Source organism: Pristis pectinata, chromosome 29 (assembly GCF_009764475.1).
Source record: "Pristis pectinata isolate sPriPec2 chromosome 29, sPriPec2.1.pri, whole genome shotgun sequence".
Classification (NCBI taxonomy): domain Eukaryota; kingdom Metazoa; phylum Chordata; class Chondrichthyes; order Rhinopristiformes; family Pristidae; genus Pristis; species Pristis pectinata.
This window is the reverse complement of record NC_067433.1, coordinates 14,492,748-14,506,458: the sequence shown is the minus strand read 5'-3', so window position 1 is coordinate 14,506,458 and position 13,711 is coordinate 14,492,748.

The window sequence follows — 13,711 nt, the reverse complement described above, 5'->3', positions numbered from 1 at the left end:
CTTGAGAAAGTGTAAAGTCCCCACTGTCTCCTGGGAATCCCTGGCCCATTAACATTCCAAGTGCAGAAAGAGCATTCAGGTTGGCACTGACTGGGAGCAGAGTAAACAGCAGCAGGGGCACTCCACCTCCTAAACTATCCACACACTCACCTCCAACACCTCCTGCTCCACCTGCGGCAAAGTCTCAGAACCCGCAGAACTGGAGTGGACATACGTTCTCCTCAATCCCGATAGACCACCTATGAAGACAAGGACAAACAGTCAGGCTTTTTTCAGATTTTTTAAAGCAGACGAGAAGATGCCATTTGACCCAAATAACATTTCCCCCAAATAACATTTCCCCAGCCTCCACTCCCAATTCCTTGATTCAAACCTATAACCATACCTAATCACATCTCTATGCCACTCAGGGAACATCTCCACTCCTTCAGTATGGTTCCCTTGATGGTAACTCCCTTTGTGTGAGAATTGTTCTGACAGAATTCCCTTTCTTTTTACCACCAATTCCAAGCTGTCAGCTTCCACCCGTGTGGGGGCCTCTTCCCTTTCCTTTCCAATTGCCCAATGATAAGCAAGCAACAGCTCTCTGCAGTGCAAGAACTGTGGAATGAAAAGGGCCTCCCTGGTATCGTTCCATCATGTTGCAGCAAAAATGGGGACATTGCACAGTGGTGGAAATCAATCAATTGGTCCAATTGATGCACACACTCTGCTGTTAACTGTGTGTGGTGCATGTTTATGTGTGCAAGGGGGCGAACTTCCATTTAAACAGTGCCTTTAATGTGACAAAACCTTGCAGGAGCATGGTCAAACAAAAACTTGATGCTGAGTGATAAAAGTTGATATTATTGGTCAAAGAGGAAGGTCTGAGGTGCATATTAAATGAGGAGAGAGGTGCAGAGGAAGTGAGATTTAGGGAAGGAATTCCAGTGATCAGGGCAGTAGAAAGTACAGCCCACAAAGGTGCAGCAATAGAAATCAGAGATGTCCAAGACAGCAGAATTGGAGGAATGCAGAGATCTTACAGAATTGAAGTACAGGAGAAGATTATAGACACAGGGAGGGCTGAGACCATGGAGGATATTTAATCGAGGCATTGCCAGATCAGGGGAGAATGACACAGCTGATTGGTGAAAAGATCTGGGTGTGATTTAGGACAAGTGTAGCTTATTTATTTATGAACTCAAGTTCACAAAGGACGGAAGGTGGGAGGTCAGTCAAATTAAGACACAACCATATTTCAATGTCAAGGCTCAGTCACGAGTCTTTCCAAATTGGCCGCATGTAAGTTTTGCGCAGATAATATGCTTCATAATTTCCACTGAACAACTGGCAAGACCACAGCCACTTGTGGTGAAAAGGAGAGGATACCTTTTTGTTGTTCAATTGTCTTCAATTCCAAGCTGAGCTCTTGGCTAAAAGGTCAGAGGTTCAAGCCCACTCCAGAAACTTTGCTAATTATCACGTTGGCACCAATGAAATGCCGCCTTTTGGGAGAGACAGTAAACCTCTCAGACAGTACACCTGTCTGTCATCTTTCCCCTGCCCAACTAGTAGAAGAGAGATGGCAGACAGCATTCTTATATCCATCGCTCAACCAACATCATCAAAACTGGTCATGTTACTGCTGTTTGTGGGAATTTGCCATGCACACACTAACTGCCCTGTTTTCTACATTACAGTACTGAATATTGCCTTCATTAGCTGAGAAGTGGTCTGTGTTGTGAGTACTATATGTCATGTCAATCTAGTGTAAAAGTTGTACCAATGTGTATCTCATTTCCCCCCTTTTGGGGGGGTTTAACCCCTTCCTATATTTAAAGTACACTTGGCTTTTCCCATATAAACTTTAGAGTGATAATGAAAATCAAGTTATGTTTTGAAACCCTATTTCTTCCATCAGTAGTATAATGTCATATTTTACAGTTTTAATGCTTCAAGTTTAATAAAATACAGACATCAACAACTAACATTCCAAAATATAAATTCATCCACTGTCCAATTTTACTGGATGAACTCTCTGGTGCTTTAGTCACACAGGTGTACAGGTTGCCTCTCCTTTATCAGCCCCTTCTAAAACTAAACATACACCAGATTTTACAGTAAATAATACAAGTATGTTCTTACACTGACCACGAACCAAGCTGATCAATGCACCACAAAATCACGAAATAACTGCAGGTGCTGGAAATCAGAAATGAAAACAGAAAATGCTAGAAACGTTCTGCAGGTCAGGCAGCATCTGTGGATAAAGAATCCCAGTTAATGTTTCAGGTTGAAGAACTTGCAAAGAGAGAAAAAACAAGTTAAACAAGTATCTTTAAGTTGCAGAGAACATGAGAGGTGGGGAGGGAGGTGAGAATAGAATGAACAAAGGGAATATCTATAATATCTGTGCCAGGTGAGGCCAGGGTTGCTGTGCAGATAGGTAGTCAGAATCATAGAAACATACAACATAGAAACAGTCTCTTTAGCCCACTGAGTCCATGTCAACCATCAAGTGCCCATTTACACCAATCTTACACGAAGTCCATTTTTATTCTCCCCACATCCCATGGCAACAGAGAGCACCAATGCAAAGGAGTGTAATATGTTTCAAAATGCAGCGCTGTAGGAAATACTGAGCAGTACCAATGCAAAGAGAAAAATACTGGGCCAGTATCACAAAAGGATAACTTACAGCGGAAATGGCCAATACTGACACAAAGACAGCAAGTGAGTTACCTGAAGTTGTACAATTCGATATTGAGTCTGGAAGACTGCGACACCAACCAATGGAGCTAAAGTGCATTTAAAAGGAGGTTAGATACACACACTAGGGAGATAAGAAGAGAAATGCAGAGGACTTTCACCAGGATGCTGCCTAGATTAGACCTTATGAGCTATGAGAGGTTGGACAAACTTGGATTGTTTTCTCTGGAGCATCGGAGGCTGAGGGGAGACCTGATAAAAGTTTATAAAATTATGAGGTGCGTTCAGAAGGTTTCCCAGAGCAGAAATGTCAATGGCTTTGAGGTGAGAGGGGAAAAGTTTAAGGGAGGTGTCCTGGGCAAGTTGTTTACAAAGAGAGTGGTAGGTGCCTGGAATGCACTGCCAGAGTGGTGGTGGTGTTCATTGTTTGAAGAAAATGGATGTCTTCAAACATGCATTGAAGACAAATGCATGTCTTCATGCATTTTAGACAGACACATGAAGATGAAGGGAATGGAGGGATATGGACCACATGCAGGCATTTGGTCTCATGAGCAGCACAGATATCGTGGGCCGAAGGACCTGTTCCTGTGCCGCACTGTTCCATGTTCTACGTTAATGATGATGGGATCAAATGGAATGTGAAGCATAATCACCAGCCAGGGCCACATGTGCTGAATAGTCATTTCTCTGCTGCAGCTATTATGCAGATCTTTGTAATATTTAATTTGGAGCCATTACCAAATATAATTTCCTTTGAAGGCCTCAGACTGGTCTTGCTGCCATTTTACTATTTAGAGTTGTTCACTGTGATACTGGAAGAGCCCCAGTGAGGCTCTTTTTCAGCCCTACGGACCATTCTGGCTCTGATGCCAGTGGGCACAGCTGTTGAGTTTCTGAGCTCAGTGCTAGCAATGGGAAACAGACATACAACAGGACACAACCCTGGAATTATAGTGTCATACAGGACAAAAATAGGTTCTTCGGCCCATTGACCCACCTCTGTGTTGTTAGAGCTGTGAGGCAGCAGCTCAACCAGCTGTTCCACTGTGGGGACCAGAATTTTTATTTTCATTTCTTGGGATCTGGGTTTTATCATGGGACCATTGCCTCTGGAAGTCTTCTCCAAGTTATACTGCACCCTGACAAGCTAAATATATCATTGAGTCTAAGTCCTGGAACTTAACCCTTTCACATACATGGATTGCAGAGGTTCACCAAGGCAGACCATTACCAGTTTCACAAGAGGCTGCTGAGGAGGTTTGAGGAGATGGCATTAAATGCCAGCCTTTGCACCACATTCTGTGAATGAATTTAAAATTGTAGGCTGCACAATGATCAGCTCAAAAGCCAAGACGCTTCAAACACCCTCATATCCATTTTTTCCTGGCCCTTGATTTATGGAGAGGCTGTGAAACCAGCAACATTTGTACTGTAACCAGCAATAATATGAAATAACCAGATGTAGACTGAAGCCTGAATGTTGTCACGTATCAGTTGTACAGACCAGTTGGGAGCGACAATGCCAACACAAACGGCAAGTTGGAGCAATGAAACCAGTACATAAAATGCATAAGAAATATGTAGAATAGAAAAATGACAGTCAGCTTGGAGTCATTTCAAAGCAGATTATCTAACCTCTAAAATTGATAAATTGGTCCATCTCCAACTTTCCACATCCAAGAAGCAAGGTTTAGATTCTTTCTCTTAAGCTGTAAACAAATTGTATCTCCAAAAACCTGACTCTTGCATGGATGCCCAACTGTCCATGTTTGATAGGCTATACTCTTTCACCAGCCTAATAGCCATGCTCTTTACATGCTGGAAAGTGTCTTGTGCTGCAGGACCAGTGCCAGATTGTAGAATAATATTTTGCTATTCTCTTCCTGAACATCACTACATTCTTGATAGTGGAAAGCAAAATGCTGGAAAAAGGTTGTGGATTTTGAAATAAATCAAAAAACACAAGGGATCAGGCAGCATCTGTGGAGATAGAAACAGAGTTAACATTTAGAAGAAGTAATTTTAAAGATGCAGAAAAAGGGAAGAGGGGAAGAAAGAACAAAATGGAAGGTCTGTGATCTGGAGGAAGGAACAGAACGAGATATTGAATGACACTAAAGGGATGATGGTGCAATTCAAAAGAGAGTGGTAATGAATATAAACAGACAAAAAAATGGGGCAGAACAGGAGTAGGCGGCACCAGCAATGTGTGGGACTTTGGCAATTTATGGGCAGTTGACAATTTTTCTTGGGGACATTGGCCAAGTCTTTTGTGGGTCCTAACTACCAATTGAATCAGCTGACAGGAAATGTTGCCTCTATTCTTGTACTCAAGTGCTCTTGCAATAAAAGCCAACATACTGTTTGCTTTCCTAACTTCTTGCTGTACCTGCATGTTAACTCCAGATCCAAGGACAGCCAGGTCCCTCTGAACTCCAACATCTTTCAATCTTTCACTACTTAAAAAATACAGTAAAACTCTGTTAGTCCAACATACTCAGGGCTTTGGTGGTGCTAGACTAGTGGATTTTCCAGTCTATTGGATGTTATTCTTTTTAATATATTAACACATTTTAAATTCATTTTTTATAAGTTACATTGTACTGTAATAAATTCCCCAATGAACCTGGTAAGTTTAAAGACAAGCTCGGGAAACAGGACCCTGGTCAGTTTGAAGAGAGTGAGGGAAACAGGGCCCCGGTGAGTTGAATGGAAGAACAGGAACCAGGACCCCACTGAGCTGGAAGGGAATGCAGGAAGCAAGGCCACGAAGAGTGGAAGGGATTGTGAGAAGCAGGGCTCCAGTGAGTTGGAAGGGAGAGCAGGAACTGGGGCTCCAGTGAAAGGAAGAGAGTGTGGGAAACATTACCTGGTAAGCTCTATGCCAAATGGTCAGATACCGGATTATCAGAGTTTTACTGTGCTTTGCTTTTATTTTTCTACTGAAGCGATAGAAAAATGATTTTTCCATACTATATTCCACCTGCCATATTCTCACCCATTCACACCTTAGATCCCCCTGAAGCCTCCTCAGGACTCACACTGGCACCCAGCTTTGTATCCTCAACAAACCTTGATATATTGGTCCTTCGCCCAAATTATCGATATAGATTGTAAATAGATGGGACCCCATTTGTCACAGCCTCCCAAGCCAAAACTGACCATTTGTTCTGGCTCTCCGTCTTCTGTCTGTCAACCAATTCTCAATCTATGCCAGTATATTACCACCCATGTGCTAATTTTTGTTTAATAATCTCATGTGGCACCTTACTGTCGATCCACTGAAAGTCCAACACACCACATCCACTGGTTCCCACTTATTTATTTTGCTGATTAAAATAGCTCTAACTTGATTTTATTTTCATAAATCTATGTTGAATCCACCCTGTGCTATTAATATTGAGATGCCCAGTTAAGACATCCTTAATAATATTCTGGCATTTTTCCAACTACTGATGTCAGGCAAACTGATTAGTGGTGTCCCATTTTCTCTCTCCCTTCTTATAGAAGGTTTACATTTACAACTGTCCAAAAAATCATAGGAAACATGGCAGGCAATGTGCACAGCAAACTCCCAGAAAGAGTAATATAATAATGACAAGATAATTTGCTTGAATAATATTGGCTGTGATCTAAAAGCTGGCCAGGGCACCAGGAAGATCTCCCCGGTACCTCAGTTAATATGTACTGCAATAGCTTCTATGTCCGTCTGAAAGGTGAGATAATAGGCTGAAGTTTTTGGAGTGCAACTTGACTTGGGAGGTGAGACTCTACCTGATGTGCCACAGTTGACATCCAATGGGAAGGTGGACGAGTGGAAGCTGGGGTAGCACAGTAGTATGGCTCACAGCTTCAGCAACCCGGGTTCAATGCTGACCTCCAGCACTGTCTGTTTGTCAAATTTGCATGTTCTCCCTGTGACTCCGTGGGTTACATTCAGGTGCTCCAGTTTCCTCCCACATCCCAAAGATGTGCTTGTACCTTAATTAGTTGCTGTAAATTACCCCAGTGAGTGGGTGAATCTGCAAGGAATTCATGAGAATGTGGGGAGAATAAAATGGGAATAGTGTAGGATTGGTGTAAGTGAGTGGTTGATGGTCAGTGACAATTCAGGGCCTGTTTCCTTGCTGTATGACTCTGTGATACAAGGAACTTTGTTTGAACTTTCCTTGCTGGGTTTGGATTGCAACTGGGCAAGAGTGCAGCATGCTTTCTGTTTCAGTGGGGCTCTGAGTCTGAGTTCTTCACCCTTAGTAAGTTGGTTCTCATTAAATTCTGCTTGCAATTCCAACAACAACTCATCTATCACCAATGGAAAAATTATGTTGGTTGGGTTAATCAGAATCAGACTTATTACCACTGATATATGACGTGAAATTTGTTGTTTTATGGCAGCAGTACAGTGCAAAGACAAAAATTTATAAATTGCAAAACTAACTAAATAGTGCAAAAAAGAAGGAATAATGAGATAGTGTTCATGGGTTCATGGATTGTTCCCTGATGCCAGAGGGGAAGAAGCGTTTCCTGAATTGTTGAGTTTGGGTCTTCAGGCTCCTGTACCTCCTCCCTGACGGTAATAACGAGAAGAAGGCATGTCCCGGATGGAGAGGATCCTTAACGATGGATGCTGCCTATTTGAGGCACCGCCTGTTGAAGATGTCCTCGATGGTGGGGAGGGTTGTGCCCATGATGGAGCTGGCTGAGTCTACAACACTCTGCAGCCTCTTGCAATCTTGTGCATTGGAGCATCTGTACCAGGCTGTGATGCAACCAGTCAGAATGCTCTCTGCTGTACAGCTATAGAAATATGTAAGAATCTTTGGTGACATACCAAATCTCCTCAAACTCCTAACAAAGTAGAGTCACTGGCGTGCCTTCTTTGTGATTGCATCAATGTGTTGGGCCCAGGATAGATCCTCTGAGATGTTGATGCCCAGGAACTTGAAGCTGCTCACCCTTTCCAATGCTGACCCCTCAATGAGGACTGGGGCGTGTTCTCCCGACTTCCCCTTCCTGAAGTCCACAATCAGTTCCTTGGTCTTGCTGACGCTCAGTGCGAGGTTGTTGTTGCGACACCACTCAACCAGCTGATCTATCTCACTCCTGTACACCACCTCATCGCCATCTGAGATTCTACCAACAACAGTGGTGACATCAGCAAATTTATAGAGTTATAAAATCTTGAAGACCTCAGCTCCGCTTGCTTGATTCTATTAGTGAACATGGCTTTGAAAAACCATTCAACCTCTTTGGTGCAATGCTTTGCTTAAGTGTTCTAAACATTCTAGTCCATGTATTTTGTTCAATTGGCATTAATAGAAAAAAATTCACTGGTGAATTCTCAAATTACTTAGCTCCCTGCATATGATGAGAGAATGGTGAAAGGGGGGCCTCTTGTGGCAAACACAGGTGGCAGCAGGAAAGCGGTATATCCCATACTTCACCAGGAGAATGATTTCATTTCTCAGCACGGTTATCGTTTGAGCTCTCAGGGTGAGATTATCAGTATACCATCAGTTCATGAAAGAGTGAACAGCAACCATTCACTCAGCAACAAAAATGTCCCAGCATATTTCACAATAGCTTTATCAGACAAAAAAAACTTAGGTTATGAAAAAGGTTTTTAAATGCAGATCAAAAAATACTTGTTCAATCATGTAGGTGGTAAGCAGAGTCCTTAAGGAGATGGAGAGATTCAGAAAAGTGCAGAGTTTAGGCTGCTGTAGACATCGCTGCCACCATATGGAGAAATTGCTTCAGCAAGCAGACATCTCAGTAACTAGAGGACAGACTTAAGGTGTTTGCCAATTGAGCTGGGTGGAGAGATGAGAAGCTGCTTGTACATTGTTCTGGAGTGCTCTGCCAGAACAGGCAGTGGAGACAGACTCAACAAGAACTTTCCTAAGGATGAGGGTAAGTATTTGACAGAAGGAATCCAGAGGACTGGTTCATTAAGAGGGCTGTAACAAGCATGCTGGACAGAGTGGCCTCCTCCTGTACTGCAAGCTTCTATGAATTTCCATACTTGGGAATTCACATACTTAAACCACACAGGAGGAGGCCATTCAACCCATCTAATCTGTGCTGGCTCTCAGCAGAGCAATCCTATCAGAGCCATTCTCCATTGTCCCATTCTTCTATAAGCATGCAACTTAATTCATCCCACATGTACACCAAATTCCCTTTTTGACTCCTTTGCCATCTACCTACACTGGGGCAATTTGAAGTGGGCAGTGGACAGCTTCTATCCCACTGTTATCAGACTCTTGAACGGACTTCTCATACGCTAAAAGATGAACTCTTGATCTCCCAATCTACCTTGTCGTGGCCTGTGCACCTAATTTATCTACCTGCACTGCACTTTTCTCTGTAACTGCAACACTATACTCTGCATTCTGTTTTCTTTTTACTACCACGATGTAACCATCCATGACATTTGTCGTCTGGATGGCATGCAAAACAAAAGCTTTTCACTGTGGTACATGTGACAATAACAAACCAATACCACTACTAACTCAACACACCTTTGGGATGTGGAAGAAACCAACACAGTCCAGGGGGAGAACGTGCAAGCTCCACACCAACAGCAGCCGGAGATTGAAAGTGGGTCCCTGGAGATGTGAGGCTGTTCCACTGTGCCATCCGTGTCCACTGCAGATGGGAAGTGCTTCTATTCTGCAATGTTCCAACCAATCTGTTGGCCTTTGTTCTAGTGCCAACATTTTGAGCAAGGAGTTGGGATACACTACTCATGCCCCCAGAAAGGTGTTACAGTCTGACCCATACTTCAGCAGAGGAACAAAAACAGGGTGAAACTCCACACCAAAAGGAAGAAATTCTCCCATTTATCATTACTTTCTTTTATCCCAATGGAGCAAAAAGACTTCCATCTCTGTAAGGTTGTTTCATGACCCTTCAGAATATCTCAGCCAATGAGACACTTTCATGACCTCACTTTAATAAAAATCATAGAAAATGCACCAGCTAATTTGCCCACAAAGTGATAACACTCAAAAATAACCTGTTTCAGTGATGGTGATTTATGGGTTAAATATTGGCCAGGTCACCAGGATTAAACCCTCAATCTTCTTGCAAACAACAGTTCCCTTCTGAGCCATAAATCTCTATGATTTAATTGTAGTTCACCAGCTGCAAAGCACCAGCAGCCATGACAAGCATCATATAAATGCAAGCTCAGAAAGTCCTTGTCCATTCTGTTCATTTTGAGCAGAAAGTGAGTGCCTGAGGCAGGACTTGTGTGATTCTTGTCCTGATCAGGATAGTTTCTGGTAATGGAGACAGCCAAGCATCCCTCCAGGCAAGGGAAAGGAATTGAACAGGTCACAGGAATTTTGTCGATTGGGTAGGCTGTCCTTCACCACTGAACTCAGTGCCAGTAACTCCGGCTTGACCACACACAAAACATGCTTGAGGGGTCAGAGGGATGAACGAATTGTGGTCTGGTGAAACAACAGAAGAAAAAAGGTGGGTCAGAGATGAATCCAAAACTGGGGGCACTTCATTTTGTTGAGTGGTATTTTATTCAGGGGTTTCTTTTCCCTCCATTCCTCTTGTTTACTGAACGCCAAGTGTAAGTTAGTCATTATGAAGTGATATCCATCAAGGGCCTCTGACATTACACGACCACAGTGTGTGCTGGCACAATTCACCCAGACTATCTCTGACACTTTTCCTTTCCTTGATCTCTCTGTCTCCAGCCCAGGAGACATAATTGCCATTGACATCTTCTATAAACCCACTGACTCCCACCAAGGATGCCATCCCCTTTTATTCAATTCCTCCATCTCTGCTGCATCTGCTCTCAATACGAGGCCACCTGCTTTAGAACATCCAAAATCTCCTCCTCCTTTTGGAAAAGAGGCTTCCCATGGTTGATCGAGCCCTCGCAAGGATTTCCGCCATTTCCTGCACATCTGCTCTCACCCCCACACAGAACAGTGATAGAGTTCACTTGGTTCTCACCTTTCATCCCACTAGCCTTTGCATCCAACATATCATTCTTCACCATTTCTGCCAGCTCTAACATGATCCCACTGCAGGTCACGTCTTGACCATATATCCCCACCCTTCTGCATGAACCACTCTTACCTGGTTTGCTCATATCTTCTTCCCGTCCCTTGGCACTTTCTCCTGCAAATGGAGGTACTATGACACCTGTCTACCTCTCCCCTCACCACCATACAGGGACCTAAATAGCACTTCCATATGAGGCAGAGGCTCACCTGCACATCTTCCAAGCTGGTCTACTGCATTCGGTGTTTGCGATGTGGCCTCTTCTACACTGATAAAACCAAGTGTAGACTAGGCAACAGTTTGTGGAGCACCTGGGTTCTGTCCACAACAGCCATCCTGAGCTTCCAGTTGCATGCATTTGAACTCATGTCGAACGTAGAAGAGTACAGCACAGAAACAGGTCCATCAGTCCAACATCTCTGCATCAAACAACGATGTCAAATTAAACTAAATCTCTTCTGCCTGCACATGATCCATATCCTCCGTTCCTTTTATATTCATGTGCCTAACAGCCTCTTAAATGCCACTTTTGTATCTGCTTCCAGCATTACCCTTGGCAGCCCATTCCACACACCTACTACGTGTAAAGAAAAACTTGGCCCACTTATCTCCTTTAAACTTTCCTCCCTTCCCTAAATGCACATCCTCTAGTATTTGAACACTCCCACACTGACCTGTCCGCCCTCGGCCTTCTTCATTGCTACAGAGGGGACAAACACAAATTGGAAGAACAACACGAGGAGAATGGGAGCTGCCAGCTGGAACTAGTCCAGGTTCAGAAAGCCTGGATGGAATGCTTCCATCCCTTGTAACAGGCCCATAATAGCATTAATGACTTAGGCATGATTGGGTGGAGGAGCTCAATCATTTGCCTCAGTTACAAGGCGCTGCTTGTCTGTTTATTTGTTTACACACTCTTAATTGGCCGAGAACTCCCGAAACATTAATAGCTTTGGAAAAGGCGGCAAAGGCACACAGGAAGGAGACAGTATGGACAATGGAGTCAAGAATCTTGCCCTTGAGCACCAGCGGTGAGTAACAGATTTCTCGTCTCCTGTGACTTTAAGACAGTTCTTCACAAACATTATTCAGTGGCATAATATGTATTGTTTTATCTTCTCATGTGGCTCAGTGTCAAGTTTTTATTTAATGGGTCTTCTATGAAGCCTACTGGGATACAAGCTATTAGATTCAAATTTGAAAATACAAATCAGTAGAAGAAATGGGTCACTTGTCCCCTCAATCATTTAACATCGTAGGTGATCTGATTATAATCTCAACTCTGCATTCCACCTTGCCCTGGTAATCTTTCACCTTATAAAGAATCGACCTTAAAAATATTCAAAAACACTGCTTCCACTCGAGAAGGAATCTTGCCTCATTGGTGTCTGAAATGGGTGACTTTGTTTTTAAACAGTGACCCTCTAGTTCTGGATTCCCTCACAAGAGGAAACATTCAACCACATGGTTATAATTATACCAGACTTGTTTTAGATCCTGTTGCTCATGATGCTCAGATGCCAGTTGCATCTGCCCTCACAGGTGAAATTCCCATGACATTTTTTTTTGTTACGGAGTTCAGTCCTGGTGTCTTTTTAAAAAATGTTGTCTCTTTATCGCGTCACTGCCTGTGAGATCTTGCTGTTGCACTTCAGAAGTATTTTACTGGATATTCTGAAGTGAAAACTAGAAACCCTTTGAATTGTGGTAGGACACACTGGTTGTGTAATGTCAGAGGTAGGTACAAACGGGATAGTCGCTCCAAATAGTCAATAATACGGTTTATGTTCCGCACAGGCACCCTACCACACTGTCAGCAGATCCTCAGTCCCTTTCTTTCATAACTTACCTTATTTCCACTTAAATGTCTCCAAGGTATTTGCATCAACAACTTGGAAGTTGCACATCCTCACCACCTCGATGCTTTTCATGAACTCCCTGCTGAATTCAGGGGTGACCCAAAGTATTTAAGTCTTGCCCTCAAGTGGAAACATCTTTCCTAACCTATCAACCTCTTCCATTGTCTTAAAAATATCTGGCAAGTCCCTGGTTTTTCATGATACTTCTAACAGTTTTTTTAAAAGAACTCTTTTGCACCTCCTTGTTAACTTTTTATATGGAGACAGAACTCTAAGCACACATCTAACGAACTTTTTGTTTTGCTTTTCATATCTTCCTCAGAAATATACACCAATCCTTGGTTTACTTTATTAAGATACTGGCTTTGTTAAGCTGTGATAAGCATCCACTTTGCCACTGCTAGAAAATAGCTGCAGCAACCCTTCCCTCTAAAACGTCCTGGTGCATCTGGACTTCCATACAACAGGATGTGGCCCACAGCTTCTCAGCAACATTTGGAGGTGCGAGAATGAGAAATTATGCTGAGAAGTAGATGGAATTGTTCTTACAACAGAGAAGTTTCAGAGATTTAATAAATTAGTTCAAAATTATGCTAGGAAGATAACAAGACTCTCAGTCAGAAGTTGGTTTTAACCACAATCTTCAAGGTGAAATTTCACAACAGAACAGTTTGAAGCCCAGCAGCTGACAGACTGGCTGTAACGGGAAGTGATTAAAATTCAGGAAGCACCAGAGGCCAGAAGCAGAGCAGAGAGCTCAGGAGGGATGTAGGGCTACAGGAAGTCCCTGAGGGAGGGAAGGCCATAAAAAAGGTTTGAAAACAAAGGATGAAGACGTGAAGCCAGTAGCCAATGCGCAACAGTCAGTGGGACTTGGTGCCATTTACAACAGGTGTGGTGAAGCATAGAGTTGCAAGGCGGGAGGTTGGTAAGGAGAACATCAGACCTGAAAAAGGTAATCAGCAATATGCGAGCTGAGGCAGGAGTGGGGATGGCCAATGTTAGGAGGTAAAAATGAACAGACTTGGTGATGGAACATGCAGCCAGGCATCCAGCTTAGACGTCAGGTTACACAGCACCTAGGTCAGAACATTGCACTACATGTAACTGAGCAATGATGAAGG